The following is a 22,358-nucleotide window of genomic DNA, read 5'->3' as shown; positions in this document are numbered from 1 at the left end:
ATTGCCATGTAGGCCATATCCCAGAAATTGCATGTGCAGAGGGCAGGAGCACGGCGTAATGCAGGGGGCTGCTGCGTTTGTCTTGTCCGCGAACGGTAGCGGTATGCCATGCACTAAAACTCTCTTTCTTCTGTCTCCACCCTTTTTCTGCTCTCCCTGTCCTTCTGTACATCAGCATCAACAGGCGGAGGTACAGTGGCACCGGAGCACGAGAGAGCTGCATCCCACATGGCCATGGAGAGCCACACCACAGACTCTGAATTCACCAGTGGGACAGAGGGCGAGGGGAGCTTCACATCGGCCACAGGATCACCAAACAGCGACACGGACTCGTCTGCCGATGGGAGCTCCCTGTGGTGGCGGCACCATCTGTGCGCCCCACTTCTACAGGTACAGCCGCCACCTCCCCTACCAGCACCGCCCTCCCAGCAGCCCCTCAGCGTTCGCCCCGTGCCCGCTCACCCAGGAGGGTGGGCATCACCTTCGCCCCAGGCACCTCAGGCCCTGCCCCAGTCACCCCTGCTGCCCACAGTGAGGAGGCCATTGACCTCATCAGGTCACTCACTGTTGGGCAGTCTACCATTGTGAATGCCATCCAGGGTGTAGAACGAGAGTTGAAACACGGTAATGCATTCCTGGAAGGCATTCATTCTGGTCAGGCTGTCCTTCAGCGAGCCCTGCAATCTCTGGCCTCAGCACTGATGGCAGCCATTGTCCCTGTGTCCAGCCTCCCCCCTCCAACTTCCTCCACCCAGACCCAATCCCCTGTGCCCCAGCCCATCCCAAGCACACCTACAGACCAGCATGCACACAAATCAACACACACAAGTAGCTCAAGCAAACATAGGCACCACACACCACAGGCACTCACACAAGCATCAGACCAATACAGACACAGCAACATCCACTGTCTCCACTGTGTCCCCCTCCTCCTCTTCTCCCTCCTCCCTCCCAGTGTCGTCTACACACACACCTGCATGCACCACATCTACAGGCACTAGGACTCGCACCAGGACACCCAGCACCACAAGCCGCTCACCTGCACTCACCACCTCCACTGCCATATACACGTCCCCTGTGTCCTCTCCCAGTGTGTCTGTGACGCCCCCTCCCAAAGTACACAAACGCCGGCAATCACTCACCCAACATCCATCCACCTCACGACAGCCTCCAGTACCTGCACCTGCACCCAAAACAGCTAAAGTGACACCTCCTACAACCACCTCCTCTTCCTCCACTCCCAGAGCCCCTCCAGCTACCCATCCCAGTGTACGTCAAAAACTGTCCCTATGTCAAATTGACCTTTTTGCCCCCACCCCCCGTCCAATTCATCAGTCCCGTCGTAGCGCCTCAGCCAAAAAGCCTCCAGTACCAGTGGTGCGTGTACCAGGTTTTTGGAGTGCCCCGTCCACCAGGGCAGGCAGTAGGACCCGGAGCCAAGGCACTGTCAGCCCACCCCCTGTAAAGGCTCCGAAATTGGAGAGTGGACGACGGGACCGTGTCAAGACTCCTGGTGGGACAAACAGTGAAATGGGATCCAAGGCGATTGATGAGTCATCTGTAACTCAAAAGAAGGTGGGGAAGGTCCCGAGGAAGTCTCCCCAACCTGTTGTGAGTGTCACGGCGGAGAAGTGCGCCATCATGTCCGGCGGTCCAGACACAACCGCCAGCACCGTCGTCACTGGTCCAGAGACCACCGCCAGAGTCATAGCCCAGGAGGGCCCAAGTATCGTTACTGGTCAGGAGACCACCGCCAGAGTCATAGCCCAGGAGGGCCCAAGTATCGTTACTGGTCAGGAGACCACCACCACCGCCGGAGTAACAGCCCAGGAGGGCTCAAGTATCGTAACTGGTCAGGAGACCACCGCCAGAGTCATAGCCCAGGAGGGTCCAAGTATCGTTACTGGTCAGGAGACCACCGCCACCGCCGGAGTCACAGCCCAGGAGGGCTCAAGTATCGTAACTGGTCCAGAGACCACCGCCAGAGTCATAGCCCAGGAGGGCCCAAGTATCGTTACTGGTCAGGAGACCACCGCCAGAGTCATAGCCGAGGAGGGCCCAAGTATCGTTACTGGTCAGGAGACCACCGCCACCGCCGGAGTCACAGCCCAGGAGGGCTCAAGTATCGTAACTGGTCAGGAGACCACCGCCAGAGTCATAGCCCAGGAGGGCCCAAGTATCGTTACTGGTCAGGAGACCACTGCCACTGCCGGAGTCATAGCCCAGGAGGGCCCAAGTATCGTTACTGGTCAGGAGACCACTGCCACCGCCGGAGTCACAGCCCAGGAGGGCTCAAGTATCGTAACTGGTCAGGAGACCACCGCCACCGCCGGAGTCACAGCCCATGAGGGTCCAGAATCCCACAGCCCGCTGGGCAATGATGGAACATCAAGCCACACACCAACGTCCAGTTTGGAGTTTGTCATGCCACACACCAATGTCCAGTGTGGAGTTCGTCATGCCACACCCCAATGTCCATTGTGGAGTTCGTCATGCCACACACCAATGTCCAGTGTGGAGTTCGTCATGCCACACACCAATGCCCAGTGTGGAGTTCGTCATGCCACACACCAATATCCGTACCAGAACCGCCATGGCAAAGCACCGCTGAACAAGGCCAAGACCGCCATGGTGAAGACCGCTGAACAGGGCAAAGACCGCCATGGTGAAGACCGCTGAACAGGGCAAAGACTGCCATGGCAAAGCACTGCTGAACAGTCCATAGCCAGCCATGGCAAAGCACCGCTGAACAAGGCCAAGACCGCCATGGTGAAGACCTCTGAACAGGGCAAAGACCGCCATGGTGAAGACCGCTGAACAGGGCAAAGACTGCCATGGCAAAGCACCGCTGAACAGTCCATAGCCAGCCATGGCAAAGCACTGCTGAACAAGGCCAAGACCGCCATGGTGAAGACCGCTGAACAGGGCAAAGACCGCCATGGTGAAGACCGCTGAACAGGGCAAAGACTGCCATGGCAAAGCACCGCTGAACAGTCCATAGCCAGCCATGGCAAAGCACCGCTGAACAGGGCCAAGACCGCCATGGTGAAGACTGCTGAACAGGGCAAAGACCGCCATGGTGAAGACCGCTGAACAGGGCAAAGACTGCCATGGCAAAGCACCGCTGAACAGTCCATAGCCAGCCATGGCAAAGCACCGCTGAACAAGGCCAAGACCGCCATGGTGAAGACCACTGAACAGGGCAAAGACTGCCATGGCAAAGCACTGCTGAACAGTCCATAGCCAGCCATGGCAAAGCACCGCTGAACAAGGCCAAGACCGCCGTGGTGAAGACCACTGAACAGGGCAAAGACTGCCATGTCAAAGCACCGCTGAACAGTCCATAGCCAGCCATGGCAAAGCACTGCCGTACAAGGCCAAGACCGCCATGGTGAAGACCGCTGAACAGGGCAAAGACTGCCATGGCAAAGCACCACTGAACAAGGCCAAGACCGCCATGGTGAAGACCGCTGAACAGGGCAAAGACTGCCATGGCAAAGTACCGCGGAACAGTCCATAGCCAGCCATGGCAAAGCACCACTGAACAAGGCCAAGACCGCCATGGTGAAGACCGCTGAACAGGGCAAAGACCGCCATGGTGAAGACCGCTGAACAGGGCAAAGACTGCCATGGCAAAGCACCGCTGAACAGGGCAAAGACTTTGTGGGTATGAATAGTCCGGCACATCAGGCATCGTTCTCCCCTGTGCAGCTGGGACTGTGACAGGACATGTACTTTCACGGGGAGACTCATCCAGTCTGGGCACCAGTCCCACCCAGTACCAGTAGAGAACTGCATCTACTTGCGAAGATGTGTCTTTGCACTCCCCAGGATGGCACAGTGGGCAACCCACCCACTGTAGAGACTTGAGAGACTGTGGCTTTGCACTCCCCAGGATGCCACAGTGGGCAAGCCACCCACTGTAGAGACTTGAGAGACTGTGTCTTAGCACTCCCCAGGATGGCACAGTGGGCAAGCCACCCACTGAAGTGACTTGAGAGACTGTGGCTTTGCACTCCCCACGATGTAACAGTGGGCAAGCCACCCACTTGTTAGACTTGAGAGACTGTGGCTTAGCACTCCCCAGGATGTAACAGTGGGCAAGCCACCCACTTGTGAGACTTGAGAGACTGTGTCTTAGCACTCCCCAGGATGGCACAGTGGGCAAGCCACCCACTGAAGTGACTTGAGAGACTGTGGCTTTGCACTCCCCAGGATGTAACAGTGGGCAAGCCACCCACTTGTGAGACTTGAGAGACTGTGGCTTAGCACTCCCCAGGATGTAACAGTGGGCAAGCCACCCACTTGTGAGACTTGAGAGACTGTGGCTTTGCACTCCCCAGGATGACACAGTGGGCAAGCCACCCACTGAAGTGACTTGAGAGACTGTGGCTTTGCACTCCCCAGGATACATCAATGGGCATGGAGCCCCGTTGTGGATCTGGCTTCGCATTCATGTGGCTGAGGTGCCCCCCCTTCCCTTCCCCCTGAGGTGCCTGTAGTGTTTATATCTGATGCCCCGGCAGTGTTCTCTCGGATTTTGGTCAGGTATCTATTGTGTGCATCGCCCATGCATTTTTGGACTGTTGGTGCACGGACATTGTTGTGTACATGTCTGCACTACTTCTTGTATTGTACATTTATTTTTGACAGATTTTGTGATATATATATCCGTATATTTTTCAATGAGTAGTATATTGGCACAATACAAAGTTTGACCGCTATTCGCTTTGTCTGTGCATTCTTCCGGGGGGATTGTGGGTTGTTACTGTGATTTTTGTGAATGCATTGGTGTGTATGTTGTAATATGCGAGGGTGGGGGTGGGGGTGTTTGGTGGGTGTCCCCGTAACTTTTGCCTCCCCTCTCCCCCGTGTCGTAGGTGCTGTACTCACCGGTATGTTCTGCGCCTACGTCGCTGTTGGTCGTAGATGAGCAGGAATGCAAGGGCAGGGAGTATTTGTAGTTCCGGATCCATGGTGTCCTCGTTCCTCGTGGGATGTGTTGAGGTGAGCGTTTTCCCATAGCAAAAGCTGTTTCCGCTGTGTTTTTATCCACGGTGAATCCGCCCCGGAAAAGGTGGCGGATTGGTGTGTTGTGATAGTGTGGGCGGTACATTGTCTTCTGCCTGTCTGTTGGCGGTGACCGCCGCGCTGTTTGTCTATACCGCCGTGGCGGGCGGTGTGTTAAAGTGGCTGTCTTAGTTGGCGGTTTCCGCCAGGGTCGTAATTCCCTTTTTTTGTCCGCCGGCCTGTTTGCGGTATTACCGCAACTTTAACACCGTCTGCCAGGGTTGTAATGACCACCTCAGTGCTTGTTCTCTGACCTTTAAAATGGCAAATGCTCAATTGGCTTATTCCCAGCTAGCATAGCCTATTTTACTTGTAAGTATCTTGTATATGGTACCATGGGTACCCAGGGCCTGTAAGTTATAGTGTACCCCGGAGACTACAGCACTTTTTATGCCACCCTGAGTGGGACAAGGTAAAAGATAGCTAAAGCAGAGTGGAACAGCAGTTTAAAACTGCTAACTTGACTTTGCAATTTAAAGTAGTTGCAAAGCCCCCAAATCTTCCTTTTTAGGGTCAAGCCCAAAATCACTCTGTCCCTGGTGTAATCTCTTTATGGGCTTGTAACCACGGCTATGTCAAACCCATCCGTTTGGTTGGTTCGTGGGCTTGCCTTTTAAAATTAGCGTGAGTTAAGTAGAGAAAGGCATGCACATGTCATACTTTTTCCGGTGTTTAACCCGCCTCGAGTGCACCGGCCAACTCCTGAAAAATTACGAGGCTCCATGTTTTCCATATGGTTTCTGCACTCTTTTTCTCTTTATTTCGTAGGCAGTGTGATCATGCTGGGCAGTAGTAGAGCGTTTTGCATGACATCGACCCTGTTACATGGATAAATTGCACTTTTGCCGGTAACATGGATAATTATACTTTTGCCGGTTACATGGATAATTGCACTTTTGCCAATACACTTCACTGCGGGCAAACTTCTGTTTCATTTTCTGTGTTTGCTTTGCACTCATGACGGCTGTCGGCTCACTTATGTGAAATGTGGCAAGAAAAGTCCTGCTACGAGTTTACAAAGCTAATGGCTTTAACTTGAGTAAATGCGAGACCCATTAAATTGCAAATGCTTGTTTAATGTATGTAAGTCACCCCTAAAGTAGGCCTAAAGAGTCCTAAGGCTGGGTGCTGTGTGTTAAAAAGCAGAACACATGCTTTTATGTGTTCCAACAGTAGAAACCCTAAATTGTTGTTTTTAATGTGGAAATGCTAGTAGCTCCACTGGCAACTACAGAGTTGCCGGCTAACACCTCAGCCCTGCTATCTTTTGAATGGGACTACTGAGATTATTACTGTTTGGTATCAAAGGAATCAGTGTATTAAATCTGATTTGATGGTGAAATACAATTTAATGTCACTAGTGGGCAAAGAGCAACTTTAGAAGTTAATTGCCCAAGGTTTCCAGGACCTGTTTACTGATGTGCATGGGGCTTGTCATGCAGACAGCTTTCTGCCCTCTTCAGGAAATGTACTAACGACTCCCAGGAAAGGACACAATAGGAACCTGCCTGAGGAAGAGGTGCTACCTCCCTCCTGCAGGAAGCCACATGGGTGCTAGCCCAAAAGGCGAGCTTCAAAGGAGAAGCTGCTTCTGAAGGTCAAATGAGTAATACTTAGGAGAGGGGCACTCTATTGTTTAGGCAGACAGGCTGGCATTGGGGACAGGAGAGGAGAAACCAGTTGTCAAACCAGTTTTTTCCAGCAGCCTGTAGCTCCTTCGTAGCCACAGCTCTGGTAATCGGGCAGGAAGCCCTGAGTGTTGAAAGACAGGTCTCGCCGTTTTGGGAGTGGGCAAAATTGGGCATCCTGGGATGTCCAGATGCCACATTTCCCAGTAAGTGGTCACCAGGAGGGAGGGAACCTGGTAGCCCATTGGCTACCAACCACCCTACATCCTACCCTGAGGGCATTTTCTGAAGATAAACATGGCACCCAGAACTCAGATCTCAACCAACTTGGAAGAAGGGCCAGAGAGGGTCTGCCCTGCTGCACTGATGGACCAGCAAAGAGAGGCGGCACAGACAAGGACTGCACCTGCTGCACCTGGTGGCTAGGAAAGAGAGGGACTGTGCATGCCTTGTCCTGCTCATGGAGAAGCCATCTCCAGAGCCAAATCAAGAAAAGAGAACTCCATGGAGCAGCTGAATGGCCTCTTGTTCGCAGCACAGGGACACAACAGCTGAAGCAACAAGATGATAGCCCTAAGTGTCCAAACTGCTACCACCATTGCTGTGCAGCACCAAGGACCAAGTCTCAATACACAGAGTTGCACCTAGGTTCAATAAGCCCAGGAGTGCTTTTGAAGAGTTGCTACGACCCTCAGAAGGCAAGTTATTAATCTTGGAAGGATTGGCCTGTGACTGCAACAACAGGCGACTGGTAGCCTAGTGGCGGGTGGAATTTGGACAGGCAATAGAGGACTTGTGAGATGTCAAACCTACAACCAGAACCCCCTCACCATCTTTGTGGACCAAGAAATCCCTGCAGGAAGAGCCCCATCAGACGCATTGCATCCACAGCATTCTTAGAGCATCTTCAGCGTGCTTCATCATGTGTATCAGGACCACTCTATTGGAATCAATTACAATGCAGATAAAGTGCCTGGAACTGCTGAAGGACTGCTTCTTCTGTGAGAGTAACTGTTCTTGGGGACCTTGCTGGCCCCCTGACTAGCCCTGCAGGAGTTGCTCACCCCAAGTAGTTCTAACAGATCATATTAACACTCAATTATGTTTTTATTAAAAAAAGTTTTGTGTCCAATTTGTTGACCTTGCCAAGGCTTGTTTGTGGTTGAGTGAAATTGCTTTCATTTATTATTGCTTATACAACCAGTGTCTCTGGAACACTCTGGTGGATCTTTTTCGTTCTAGTGTCTACATTTTTATAAAAATATAGTCAATTTTTCTTCAGTGTTGCGTCACTTTCTTCTTCAATTCTTTGAAAGCTATTGAAATGATTGACACTTAGGGCCAGATTTAAAAGTCCCTATCGCCACCGGAGCATTACTTTTAGTCACGATCCGGTGGTGCTATCCTCTGCACCGCATTTACAAGGTGGCGGTAAGCCCCTTTTTGTGGCTAACGCCACCTTGCAAATATGGCCCCTTCACACGCAGCACTTTGCATGGAAGGGGCGTGCAATGGGTGTTGCTGTAGGCGTGCCACAGCAACAACCATTGAATTTTGACACTGCCCAGATTTATACATTTTTTGTCAAATCTAATGCCCAGTGGTGGCATTAGCATGGCACAACAAGAAGAAATGCTTTCATTTCTCCTCCTTTTTTGCTTTTCTATGTGTGCTGCACTGTGCAGCACACATAGAAAGAGGAAAAGGCTATTGAAGATTGTTTTTGTGCAGGAAGGGGTCCCTTTCTGCACAAAAACAATCTTCCCCACAGTGCAGCCATCCTTACACCATGGTGCAAGGGTGGCTGCAATGGCTCTCTGCACCAAAATCAATGCCGGCGTGAGGGGCAACATAGGGGTGCGCTGTATTCTATCAAATAAGGCACATCCCTGCTTTTTGAAAATGACAGAGTGCTGTGCTGCCAAATTTGTCGCAGCGTCACACTCTGTAATTTTCTAGTAAATCTGGGCCTTGGTCCCCTGTGTAATCCTTGCTGCTCAAGGCCTTGCTACAGAGGGTTGATCTGTGGGTTTTGCAGATGAGACATACTGGAGCTAAAGGAGTTGGTAAGTGTATTACACGGTGAGGTTGCTCAAACACACCATATAATACACCCAATTTCCTCACAGAAAAAACCCTTACAACATGTAATAAGGTAACTCCAATGTTATCCTATAGGAGAGGTAGGCCTTGTATTAGTGAAAATCGAACTTGAGAGTTTTTCATCACCAGGACATGTACATCTTAAAAGTGCATGTCCTACTTTTTAAATACATTGCACCTTGCCCTCTGGTCTGTCTAGGACCTACAGTAGGGGTGATATATTCATCAAAAAGAAAGGTTTGGGCCTGGCAAAAGGCTTACTTTGCCAGGTCTAAATGGCAGTTTAAAACTGAATGCACAGGCCGCAAAGGAGGCCTCACACGTGATTAAAGTGCTACTTAAGTGGGTGGCACAATACAATCAGTACTACAGGCCCACTCATAGTATGTAATTTACAGGCCCAGAGGTACATGTACTACCACTTTACTAGGGAATTTCACGCAAATTAAATATGCCTATTGGGTATAAGCTAATCTAACATGTTTAAAGGAGAGACCACAAGCACTTTAGCACTGCTAAATTCTGTATAGTCCTAAGGCCAGCAACATCAAAGGCAGGAAAACAGGAGGTTTGAAGACAAACATTTGGTGGGAAACCACGTTAAGAATGCCAGGTGTATCGCAACCACTATTTTTATGTCCCTCTTTTGAGCAGAATGTATCTTAAGGGCAACAAATAGGAATCATACAGCTCATGTGAGTGCCTGAAAATTGAACTGTCTCTCCTAAGGAATCTCCGGCATGCTTCGTCTTCTTTATTGTGCTCCTGTCTTCCACCAGTCTCTCCCATTTCCATCACTCTCCCAGACCATTAACATTCCCTCCCTTTTGTTCCCGTCTCTTCACACTCCTTCTCTGGGCCCTCACACACTACTTATTATTTGCTCAAGACCATCCTTTCTAATTACCCCCATCCTTCACCAGTGCCATCCTCTGTCTTTACCCTTCTGTATTCCTTTTCATCTGCTCACCTCTTATTGTGCCCAACTCAGTACTTGCTTAAACATCCCCCACTTGCATCGCTCATTTTACACATCATTACCCTGCTCCATCCAACCTACATTCTCAAGCTAGAGAGAATAAATGCATAGTCACCGGTGCCCCAAAGCCCCAAAATAGGTGTGAGATCGACCAGTACTCAATAAAATGACACCACACAGGATGACTGTAGGAACCCCAGTTTAATACATTTAATTCAGTTTAACATACACCTCAGTCTGGTTCCAACTGTCACTTCTCTTTCACAGCTCCCTCACAGACTTTTTCTAGAATCTTGGGGAAAATAAGATTCTATAATCACCAACCAATCCCAAGTGACAGTATACAGGATGTCAACAACCTTCCTTTTTTATACAAAAAAGAGATCAACGTGTACACATAATACAAACATACCTAGAGTCTAACCAGAAACATATAGTAAGAACAATAAAATGATAAGGGGTTTCACATTAATATTTTGACTGGAAAACACTCTCCATCAGGACAGTGTCAACATTTAGCAATTAGTAGTTGCTAAAACTGGAAATGTAGATTAGAACAACTTTAAACAATCGTCGGAGCAGATAATGTGCACATCATCATAGGTATATAACAATAAGGAGATGCTAAAAATGAAAAATTCGATGTAAACAAACTTCAAAACAAAAATATTTTGAGTATAAAATGTATGCATTGTCATTTGAGAGGTTGATGAAGCTTAACTGACCTTATAATCCTTTAAAAAGACCAAGGGCTGAGACATCCACTCACTTTTCCTGACATCTATTTTGGACTTGTTACTGCCTCCTCTAATGCATCTTCCTCCCATGGAATTACTTTCCAATCGATATTCCTCAATGTTATCCTTTTCCTCATTACTCTGGCTAGCAGCTCCACCTTCCTCCTCACTTTGACTGGGATCTGCATACTTAACCACCCTTCTTAAATTCCACATCCTATCATCCTGAGTCTTGACTGCATTACGAAACAGTTTGGTTATCTTCATTGGTTCCATGAAATTTAGACCCTGTTTGTGACCCAGGGGAGGCTTCATTGTAACACGCTTGCCCATCTTAAAATCTAATAACTTGGTTTTATGTGTCTGATCATAGTGTTTCTTCCATGTGAATTGTACATCCAGTTCTTTCTCTCGCCAAGATTGGTTTGTGTCAACCTTATCCCATCCTTTATACCATTTCATCCACCCGGCACTAATTTGTAGTTGGGTTTCCTGCATTTCAACAATACAAATGGTGTCATGTTAGTTGACTGGTATGGTGTGAGACAGTAAGCTTCAAACCTACTCATTACCTCTTCTTTCCAGCATAACCTGTTAAGCTCAGCTAGTTAGACTCCACTCCTTAGGAGTTTTATTGATCATCTCTACTATTTCTGGATGCTAAAGAGCACAGAGTTTATGTGTTATTCCTTTGCATTCCAAAAACTCCGTAATTTCCTTACAGCAAAATTGTGGCTTATTTTCTGTCAATAATGTGTTGGGGAGACCATCAGACCTTCTCGCGTGAATACTTCCACCAGAAATTTGATCACTGCACTAAAACTGATATCTGATACAAATAAAATTTCTGGCCACTTTGAGAAATGATTCAACAACACCATAATATATGGAGAACACCTTTACCCTGTCAAGGGTCCAATTTTGTCCATAGCCACATCCATCCAGGGATAGTCGGGCAATGACGGGCACCATGGGTGGAATGCACGATCTCAACACCTTGGGTCTAGCAAGATTCTCAAGATCTCACAGCATTTATAACTCCCATGGTGGCTTACAAGTGCAAACAGATGCCACTTGGACTTGTGTCAGTGGCTTACATTTTCCAAAGGGCTTTGTCATCCATTTTAGCTGATGTCCCTGTGGTCTTCTTTTATCAGGATGATGTGTTGATTTTTGGAGAGTCTGAAACACTACATGATGAGACTGTGGCAAGAAAAAGACTCCCTGACAATCCTCTCCACTGCCACATCCATCTCTGGCCACAAAAAGTCCAGGAGCAGTCTCTGCTTAGTTTTCATGATACCAAAATGACATATGTGTGCCAGGTCAATTAATCTCTTTCCAAGATTGCTTGGTGGAACTTGGTACCCCAGAAAAGACACCCGTACAACTCAGATAATTCCTTTCTGACCATCCACTATTGTCTCAATTGTTCTGCAACTTTCCCTTCTGATTTCTACCCCATAATCAACATCTTCTGTACATTCATTAGAATTGGGTCCACATTCAACTCTGTTTCTTTCACTAAACATGACAATCAGTAGCATTGAGCCTTTCTTTGTGAATACTTCTTTGAGAGGCTTGTGGTCCGTTCTTACTTTAAATGCTGTTTGCCAGCAGAAATCTTTACTTTTTTTGCGGACCCTCTTTACGACCATTGCTTCTCACTCTATTAGTTAGTAGTTGAACTCTGCGCGTCTCAACATCCTAGAAGCAAAGGCTATTTTTTTGCTCACCTGTACTATCTTCCTGTAGAAGAACTGTCCCATCCCCTTTAAACTCACATCTCTGGCCACTACAGTCTTCCTTCCAGGCACAAATGATTTCAAGCTGGGAGTATTAACTAACGCTTTCTTAATATGTTCAAGTTTTCCCTCACACTTTTGTCCCAATTGAAATTCATGTTCTTCTTCAGTAACTTTCTCATTTGAAAGGTGCTGCCTGAAAAACTAATTATGAATTTACTATAGAACGCCACCATTCCGAGGAAGGATTTCAATTCATCCTTGTTTTTGGGAGAAACCATGTTCATTATAGTGTTTACCAACTCACTCTTGGGCTGTATTCACTGAGAAGAAATTGTGTGACCCAAATAATTGATTTCTGCACATTTAGGTGGTCATTACAATCCTGGCGGTCGGTGTTAAAGCGGAGGTAAAACCACCAACAGGCCGACGGCAAAATTTTTTAATCACGTCCGTGGCGGAAACCGACAACTTAGACAGCCACTTTAACACTCCGACCGCCAAGGGGGTACAAACAAACACCGCGATGGTAACCGCCAACAGACAGGCGGAGGACAATGTACTGCCCACAGAATTACAACAGTCCAATCCGCCACCTTTTCCGGGGCGGATTCACCGTGAACAAAAACACAGCGGAAACAGGACTTGGAAGGGAAAACGCTCACCTCTACACACCCCACGAGGAATCAGGGCGCCATGTATCCCGAGCTCCAGATACTGCCAGCCTTTATCTTTCTGCTTCTCTACCAGGAACAACAAAGACGGCGGCGAAGACCACGGTGAGTACTGCACCTATGACACAGGGGAGGGGGGAGGGAAAAGAGAGTGATACACACACGCAACACCCCCACCCCCATCCCCATCCTCACCCACAACAACACACACACTAACACATCATGATACATTACAGTTACACCCCCAACCCCCCCTGGAAGAATGCAAGCACAAAAGGAAATGAGTCGAATGATTGTAATATATTCAAATACATGAATCAAAAATATATGCATGTATAAAGATATTCACACTATAAACAAATATATACACCAAGAATACAAGTCCAAGGGATTCCACCATCATAGTCCGTGGACCACTGGGACCAAAATGCATGGGCAAGGCCCACACTCAATACCCAAACAAGACGGAGAGAACACCGCTGGGGCATCAGATAGAAATAAAACAGGCACCTCAGGGGGAAGGGGAGGCACCTCAGCCGGATGAGTGCACAACGCCAGATCCACGAGGGGGCTCCATGCCCACTGCTTTATCCTGGGGAGTGGAAAGTCACAGTCTCTCAAGTCTATCCAGTGGTCTTCTTTTATCAGGATGTTGTGTTGATTTTTGGAGAGTCTGAAACACTACATGATGAGACTGTGGCAAGAAAAAGACTCCCTGACAATCCTCTCCACTGCCACATCCATCTCTGGCCACAAAAGGTCCAGGACCAGTCTCTGTTTAGTTTTCATGATACCAAAATGACATATGTGTGCCAGGTCAATTAATCTCTTTCCAAGATTGCTTGGTGGAACTTGGTACCCCAGAAAAGACACCCATACAACTCAGATAATTCCTTTCTGACCATCCACTATTGTCTCAATTGTTCTGCAACTTTCCCTTCTGATTTCTACCCCATAATCAACATCTTCTGTACATGTTAACATGTGTTCTTTCCCACTGCTTTATCCAGAGGAGTGCAAAGCCACAGTCTCTCAAGTCTCTCCAGTGGGTGGTTTGCCCACTGCTTTATCCAGGGGAGTGCAAACCCACAGTCTCTCAAGTCTCTCCAGTGGGTGGTTTGCCCACTGCTTTATCCAGGGGAGGGCAAAGCCACAGTCTCTCAAGTCTCTCCAGTAAGTGGGTTGCCCACTGCTTTATCCTGGGGAGTGCAAAGCCACAGTCTCTCAAGTCTCTCCAGTGGGTGGTTTTCCCACTGCTTTATCCTGGGGAGTGCAAAGCCACAGTCTCTCAAGTGGATAACAGTCTCCACTGGTTCTGGAGGGGGCTTTGTGCCCAGAGTGCTTCATCCTGCCAAGGACTGAGGTAGTGGATGGATCTCTCCACTGGTTCTGGAGGGGGCTTTGTGCCCAGAGTGCTTCATCCTGCTCGTGGCGGCCTCAGTAGCCTCGGAATCTTTGGCGCTCACTGGCCTGCGGTGCTTGTTGCGACGGTGTCCTGTTCAGCGGTGCTGGTGGCGGCGGTGTCCTTGGCAGCGGTGCTGGTGGCGGCAGTGTCCTGTTCAGCGATGCTGGTAGCGGCGGTGTCCTGTTCAGCGGTGCTGGTGGCGGCGGTGTCCAAGGCAGCAGTGCTGGTGGCGGCGGTGTCCTTGGCAGCGGTACTGGTGGCAGCAGTGTCCTTGGCAGCGGTGCTTGTTGCGGTCTTGTCCGCCGTGCAGGTTTTCCCAGACTTGCCGATTTTACTGTGCTTCTTCCCCACCTTGGATGGTGGCGCAGCTGTCTCCACACTCCCAACTGTACCCCTGGGAGCGGCTTTGGTGGCAAATTTCTTTCCTCTCTCCTGCCGGGCACTGGCCAACTTTTTCTGCTTTTGAGGTGGGGGACTGTCCGTGCTCTGGCTCCTTACCACACTGGCTGCCCTGCTGCCTGGCACACTCCAGAAACCGGTTACTACTGGCACCACTGTTCCCGCAGATGTTGTGGCTGAGGCGCTGGGTTGGGACCTGGAGAGGCGGGCCTTAGGAGACTGAAGGGGTGGGAGAGGTGAGGGAAAGAGGTCAAAGTTGGACAGGAAACGTTTTTTAGGTACACTGGATAGGTAGATGGAAGGGGTTTGGGAGTGGAGGAAGAGGTAGTGGTTGTAGGAGGTGAACGTTTGCTGACTTTTGGTGAAGGTGCATGGGCAGGAGGCTGTCGTGAGGTGGGTGGCTGTTGGGTGGGTGTGTGGCTGCGTTTGTGTACCTTGGGAGGTGGGCTCACAAACACACTGGCAGAGGATACAGGGGATGTGTGAATAGTAGTGGGGGTGGTGAGTGCACGTGAGCGGGATGTGGTGGCAGGTGTGCTGGTGATGGAGGTAGTGGCTGACGATGTAGTGCGTGCAGGTGTGAGTGGAGACGAGACAGGGAGGGAGGAGGGAGACGAGGAGGAGGGGGACACAGTGGAGGCAATGGATGTTGGTATGTCTGCATGTGTATGATGCTTGCGTGAGTGCCTGTGGGATGTGTGGTGCTTATGTTTGCCTGAGCTTCCCTTGTGTGTTGACGTGTGTGCATGCTGGTCTGATGTGTGCTTGGGATAGGCTGAGGTACAGGGGTTTGGGTCTGGGTGGAGGAAGTTGGAGGGGGAGGCTAGAGACAGGGACAATGGCTGCCATCAGTGCTGAGGCCAGAGTCTGAAAAGCTTGCTGTTGGGCTGCCTGACAGGAATGAATACCCTCCAGGTATGCATTGGTTTGTTGCAACTGCCTCTCTACACCCTGGATGGCATTCAAAATGGTAGACTGCACAACAGTGAGGGACCTGAGGAGTTCAATGGCCTCCTCACTGAGGGCAGCAGGGGTGACAGGGGCAGGGCCTGAGGTGCCTGGGGCGAAGGAGATGCCCACCCTCCTGGGTGAGCGGCCACAGGGCAAACGCTGAGGGGCTGCTGGGAGGGCGGTGCTGGTAGGGGGGTGGTGGCTGTACCTGTAGATGCGGGGGGCACAGATGGGCCCGCCACCACAAGGGAGCTCCCATCAGAGGAGGAGTCCGTATCGCTGGTCTCAGCTCCTGTCCCCGCCGTGGAGCTCCCCTCGCCCTCCGTCCCACTGGTGAATTCAGACTCCGTTGTGTCGCCCTCCAGGGCCATGTGGGATGCAGCTCCCTCCTGGTGCCACTGCTCCTCCGCCTGATGATGCTAATGCACACAAGAACAGGGAGACAACATAAAGGGGGGAAGACAGAAGAAAGACATGTTGAGTGCATACAATACTGCTACCGTTGGCGGACACTACAGACACAGAAGCCCCCTACACTACGCCGTGCACTTGGAGTTCCCTAATCAATCACAGGGACATGGGTTACTAGGCTATGCCCGATTGCTGCACACATGGATGTCACAAGAGCCTGACTAGGTGTAGTTGGCTTTGTACGCGGGTGGGGTGCCACAGGGCCTGCCTTCAGAAGGGACCTTGCCTACTAAACTCGCCCTGGCCTTTGGGAACCCACAGCCCACCTCCCCCACCCAGACACCTACAATGCACGCTGAATCAGCTGAATGAGAGTGTACTCACCCCCTTGTGGCTGCTGTGATGCCCTCAAGCGCCCATCCAACTCCGGGTACGCCACCGCCAGGATCCGGAACATCAGTGGGGTCATGGTGTGACGGGCACCCCTCCCACGTTGGAAGGCCATCCCCAGCTGGGCCTCCACCGTCTTCTTGCTCCAGCGGCGAATGTCCTCCCAAATTTTCCAGCAGTGGGTGCTCCGTCTGTGGTAGACCACCAGGGTCCGGACTTCCTTGGCGATGGTACGCCAAATATCCTTCTTCTGGTGGGCACTGACCTACAGGAACAGTACAGGGGAAAAGGAGAAGATATAACCGTCCACACCATCACCGTCATTGGCCCGCATTCCTACCCTTGCCATGACGCACATGCACTCACCGTTGTTTCATGCACGCCTCATTCCCTCCCCATCTTTCATCCACACCACTCCAAACAGCTGTTGCCCATACAGCATGCTCAGAGTGTACTCACCTGTTTGTCTGGAGGACCGTAGAGTAGCGTATACTGGAGGAGGACCCCATCCACTAGTTTCTCCAACTCCTCCGTGCTGAAGGCAGGGGCCCTTTCCCCAGACACACGGGCCACTGTCTCTTCCAGACTGAGGTCACAGTAGCCCTTGCAGTGTAGGTCCTCTCCTGTCGACGATCAGGTATCAAGTGATTGAACAGAGAGAAAATGGCGGTCACGTCCGAGGCGGTGCGTACCGTCACCGCCGGCGTACATGGTCATTGGTTCCTGGGACCCATAGGTAGTAGCGAACGCTTCTAATAATGTCAGTGCCACTGAAACCAACAAGTGCTATAGTTGTTCGCTTGCTCCCCAGTTGCAGCACCATTCACGTAAACAGTCTTTAACATAACTAATGTTACTCACGACGCTCATGTGAGTTACAACGTTGCACGCTCCACGATGTTGGTAAGTACCGTAAGCTGGTTTAACCTTCACTGTAAGCTATTTCATGGAACAAATCCACCATCTCATCTTCTCCCCATCGTGATGAGGTGTATCAGAGGGTAGCATCCCATCCTAGTCACCAGTGTGAAATTGATAGTCAATAAGAAGACACCACACGGGATGACTGTAGGAACCCACGTTTAATTAGTACACCTCAGCCACATCCTGGTTCCAACTGTCACTTCTCTATCACAGTTCCCTCAGAGGCTGGCTCTAGAATCTTGGGGAAAAAATAAGGATTCTATAGTCCCAAACTAATCCCAAGTGACAGTACACAGGATGTCACAGTAAGTTCTTTCAAATCATGTTAGTGAGCTCTGACTTTTGCAAGTACCTCAGGAGACTGAGAGTAGGCAGAACAGCTGCAGCACCCGTTACCAGGGCTGCCATGTAATTGGTACTAGTGCTTTTCAGTCACTTGCACTGCTCCTTCCTGTCCAGTGTCTTTGTTGTATTAGTGTAACTTGACAAGTCTTTTCACTCAGGACGAGTCAAAACTTTCTCACTGTCATTGTTTTTTGCTTAATTTGCTGCAATGTGGCGGTGAACTTCGCATAATTATGGATTTGCCACATTTGTCACAAAATCTACCATCTGTGGCATAATTTGCAGATTTTAACAAAAAATAAGTGTTTCCACCTTAAAAGAATCAAACATTACTAAAAACACAGTTAGACATGCTGCTGCACGTTGGAAGTGTCTTTGTAAAGTTTGACTGGTCACCTTTCAGTTACTTAATGCTGTATTTTGTTATTACACTGGTACTAACGAGGTGTAAACTTTGCCAAGACAGTGTTAATGTGTAAAAATTAGAAAATTAATCAATGCTATGACAAAGTGTGACACATTATGCTTTTTCTTGCACATAATTTAGTCAACCATGTGTTATAATTTGGTTTTCCCCTGCCACACAGTTCCAATGGCCAACCGTTTTGTTCAGGCATGCGTGGTTCCAGCATGCGTTGTTTCGACATACATTCCTCGCCTGGAAGCAGCCTAAACCACGACTCCCGAACAACGAAGTTGTGGACAACAAAAGCAGAACAACGCTTTTGTTAACCACAACTTACTTGTTCAGTGCCTTAACCACGCATGTGCTGAACTACGCACATGCGTGGTTAAGGCGCAGAAGAAGGGAGTCGGTTTCATAGGAGGACGTGATCAGGTAAGTGGGGCTAGGAGTGGGGCTGTTTTAGGGGTGGGGCGTAGGTGGGGGGTCAGGCTATTTTAAGTTTTAGGGGCGGGGTGGGGGTCTGGGTATTTTTAGTATTTGGGGGTGGGGGGTTGGGGTGGTTTAGGTTTAGGGGAGAAGGAAGGTTCGGGCATTTTTAGTTTTAGGGGTGGGGTGGGGGGTCGGGTGGTTTAGGTTTAGGGGCAGGGGAGGGGGGTTGGTGTATTTTTATTTTTAGTGGCGGTGGTGGGGGGGGCAGGGTATTTTTAGTTTTAGAGGCAGGGGTGGAGGGTTGTGTATTTTTACTTTTTGGGGGTGGGTAGTTTAATTTTTAGGGTCTGGGTGGGGGGTTGGGGTGGTTTTAGATTTTAGGGGTGGGGGTTGCGGGTTTTTTAGCGGTGTGGTGGGGGTTGGGGTGGGGTGGTTTTAGGGGCGGGGTGGAGGGTTGGGGTTGGTTTTAGGTTTTAGGGGCGGGCGAGGTCGCTGTAATTTTAGGGGTGGTGGTGGGGGTTGGGGTGGTTTTAGGTTTTAGGGGCGGGGTGGGGGGTCGTTGTAATTTTAGGGGCGGGGTTGGGGTGGTTTTAGGTTTTAGGGGCGGGGAGGGAAATTGTGTTGGTTTTAGGTTTTAGGGGTGAGGGTGGGGGGTTGCAGTAGTTTTAGGGCAGGGGTGAGGGGTTGGGATAGTTTAGGTTTTAGGGGCGGGGTGAGGGATTGGGGTGGTTTTAGGTTTTAGGGGCAGGGTGGGGGTCACAGTAATTTTAGGGGCGGGGTGAGGGGGTTGGGGTGGTTTTAGGTTTTAGGGGCATGGGCGGGGGGTCGCTGTAATTTTAGGAGCAGGGTGGGGGGTTGGGGTGGTTTTAGGTTTTAGGGGTGGGGTGGGGGTTGTGGTAATTTTAGGGGCGGGTGGGGGTTGGGGTAGTTTTAGGGGCAGGGGTGAGGGGTTAGGGTGGTTTTAGATTTTAGGGGTGGGGTGGTGGGTCACAGTAATTTTAGGGGCAGGGAGTGGGAGGCAAGGAGGGTCGCCTGCTGGAACCATGCATTCCATTCCACACATACCTTTACCAGGAATGCCTTTACAATGAAAAATCGTTGTTAAGGCATTTGTGGTAAAGGCATTAGTGGTAACAACGCGGTTGTTGTTCTGACCGCGTTGTCCAGACATGCGTGGTTCCAGCATGCGTTGTTCCGACATACATTCGCCCTCGCCATAAGTTAGAACAAGTGTCACAACAGAAAGAAAATAGAACAAATCACTACCAAAATATATCCTGATTGTATGCACATTTTCACTTACTTCCCTTGCAACGCCAAACAGCTTCACACTGTTTCTGCCATAAAATTGTTTTAATTTCTCAATTACTGCGTGACAGGAGCTTGCGATCTCGATATAGTGCTGTGTCTCTGATACCCCTTCTGCTTACATGTGCAAAGTAACCTCACGTCACCTCACCCCAGTCGCCAGGCAATTAAAGTAGCCCTGGTTTTGGTGTTATACATGAAAGTTACACAATTAGTCCATGATAGGAGGCTGCAGGCATTTCTGTTTCAGAAAAATAACATTTCATGTTTGTGACAAGGGCCTTTGGTGAGCCCTGAAGGGCCTGGCCCACCTGGTCCTTCCCCTAGAACCAGGCGTGATGCTGACGCTTTTCTCATTTTGGTTAACAGCATTAGAGCAGTGTCTGGATTGATTAGGGGAGTTTGATCAAATACCCTTTCTGCCTTTTTGAGATGGACGGTGGGATCGGGACCTGATATCAGTTGCTAAGTACTTTTTTTCTTCAATATACTGTTTTTTTTGTTTTGTTTTTTCCACACTGCCAGACAGTGTGAGAAATTCTCACCATCTTCAGCTTCAACCCCAGAGTTCTTACCGTAGCCGTAATAAATAAACACTGTTTATAACGGGCTACGATTGAGAGTTTTGGGGTTGCACCTAAGAGCATTCCTGGAGACACCCACCTGATCGCCCCACCACTTTCAAAAGCAATCAGCCGCCACTGTGACATAGGCAACAAAAAACTGCAAAAACACATTCATTCACATGTCATATTGAATTCCTAAAAGAGATTAAACTACTGCTGTCATTCAGTTTACCTGGAGCCTCTTTCAGCAGAAGAAGAGTGTGTCAATATTTGTAGGCAATTTCTAGATAGAAAAATACACTCTGCATAGAACATTCATGACAACGCAATGAGTCAAAGTCAGTTTATGAAACAGAATCATGCCCTGATATAAAATCAATGCTGTCTTTGCAGAATGAGCAGCTGAGAAATGTTTAAGTCTTTACTGAACATTCTGAACATTTACAAACTCACTCTCTTTTTTTGGATCGTCCCACTTAAATCCTAATACAAATTCTTCACGGTGGTCCTTGGCTGGCACATGGCCTGCGTGCTGAGCTCGTTCCTTGCTTTACAAACTTGGGAATATCCTAAACATGGAGGGCAAACCTTGCATATTAAAGGCCTGCAATCCTCTGTGCTTCCAGGTGATAGGTTCCTTGGCTCACTGCTGGGATCTGCGATCTTAATGCTACGGGGGTTCCTATCCAGAATGGTGGTACTTGTGCAGCCCTCCATCCTTCTTCCTACAAGTATGTGCCCGAAACAGTGTAGGGAATTGTCTGTGAGGTCCCTGACTGTTGCACCTGTATAAAATAATTAAGGGCAGTAGTTGGCTGGTCTGTTTGTTTGTTTTGTTTTATCTGATCAACACTGACATCTCCCAGGATGTTTATAGGTTGCCTGAAACACTATGTGGTGATGCATAGATAGTACCAAAGACAGTAACATTTGGTAGAGGGGGATTTGACAGTGGGATATTACTAGCTGATTTTCTCAGTTACATTACCTTGATATGAATTTTGAAGGACAGAGTTCCTTTTGCTTAATGGAAAAATAGCAAATTATATGCAAATCATTGTTGCAGGAACATCCATGGGATTTATCTGTGACCCCTGCTGCATATGAATGTACATGTGCAGGACCCAGTGAGGTCAACTTAGTTTTAGATGTTTTCCATTACGATCCCTCATGATATGTAGTCCAGATCCCGTTACATACTACTAAATTTGTAGGTCGTCTGTGTCTTTCTGTGAAACATACGATATGTGTGTGCTAATGGGCCTTCTAATGATATACAGAGGCATGGTATGCTCTGATTGCTGACCTTGGACTTTTGTAAAGAAAATCCAGGTAAATAGTCCTTTTGGGAGCTCTCCCTTCTATTTATATTTTGAATCCTATTCCACCTCACTTTGAAGCTCATCCGTATTTCTAAAACCTTTCTGTAATGAGTGAATTCTTGCATGGCAGACGGTTGTGCTGAAGCTCCTGCAGTTTTTTTAATGAATTGCACTTGTATTTTAGTATTCATATATTTTCTGTGTTCTACCGTGGCCTCCTGCACTGCATGGTGACTTCGCTTGTACGTGGCAGTACCTCCTGAACAAAGCAGCACGTAAAGGGTAAAGCTCTTGCAACATAGATGCAAGGATTAGTCATTAATTTTATTTTCCGTGAGTTATCATCAAGATCATAATCAAGTGCAAAAACGTGTCCAAAACTCGGCGCCAAATGTATTTTTCTTTCGGTGTTTTTGCATCTGGCATTACCCCAGGGCACTGCAATACTACATAAAATACACTTTTATTTCAATAAATTGACAGCACACAATTGCAAAAGGTTCAAGCATCGAGGGCCCTCGAGGCTTCTTGTCCCGTTCAAAGATTCACATTCGGCAGGGAATCTA

This window comes from Pleurodeles waltl, chromosome 6 (genome assembly GCF_031143425.1).
Source record: "Pleurodeles waltl isolate 20211129_DDA chromosome 6, aPleWal1.hap1.20221129, whole genome shotgun sequence".
Taxonomy (NCBI): domain Eukaryota; kingdom Metazoa; phylum Chordata; class Amphibia; order Caudata; family Salamandridae; genus Pleurodeles; species Pleurodeles waltl.
This window is presented reverse-complemented; position numbering follows the sequence as displayed.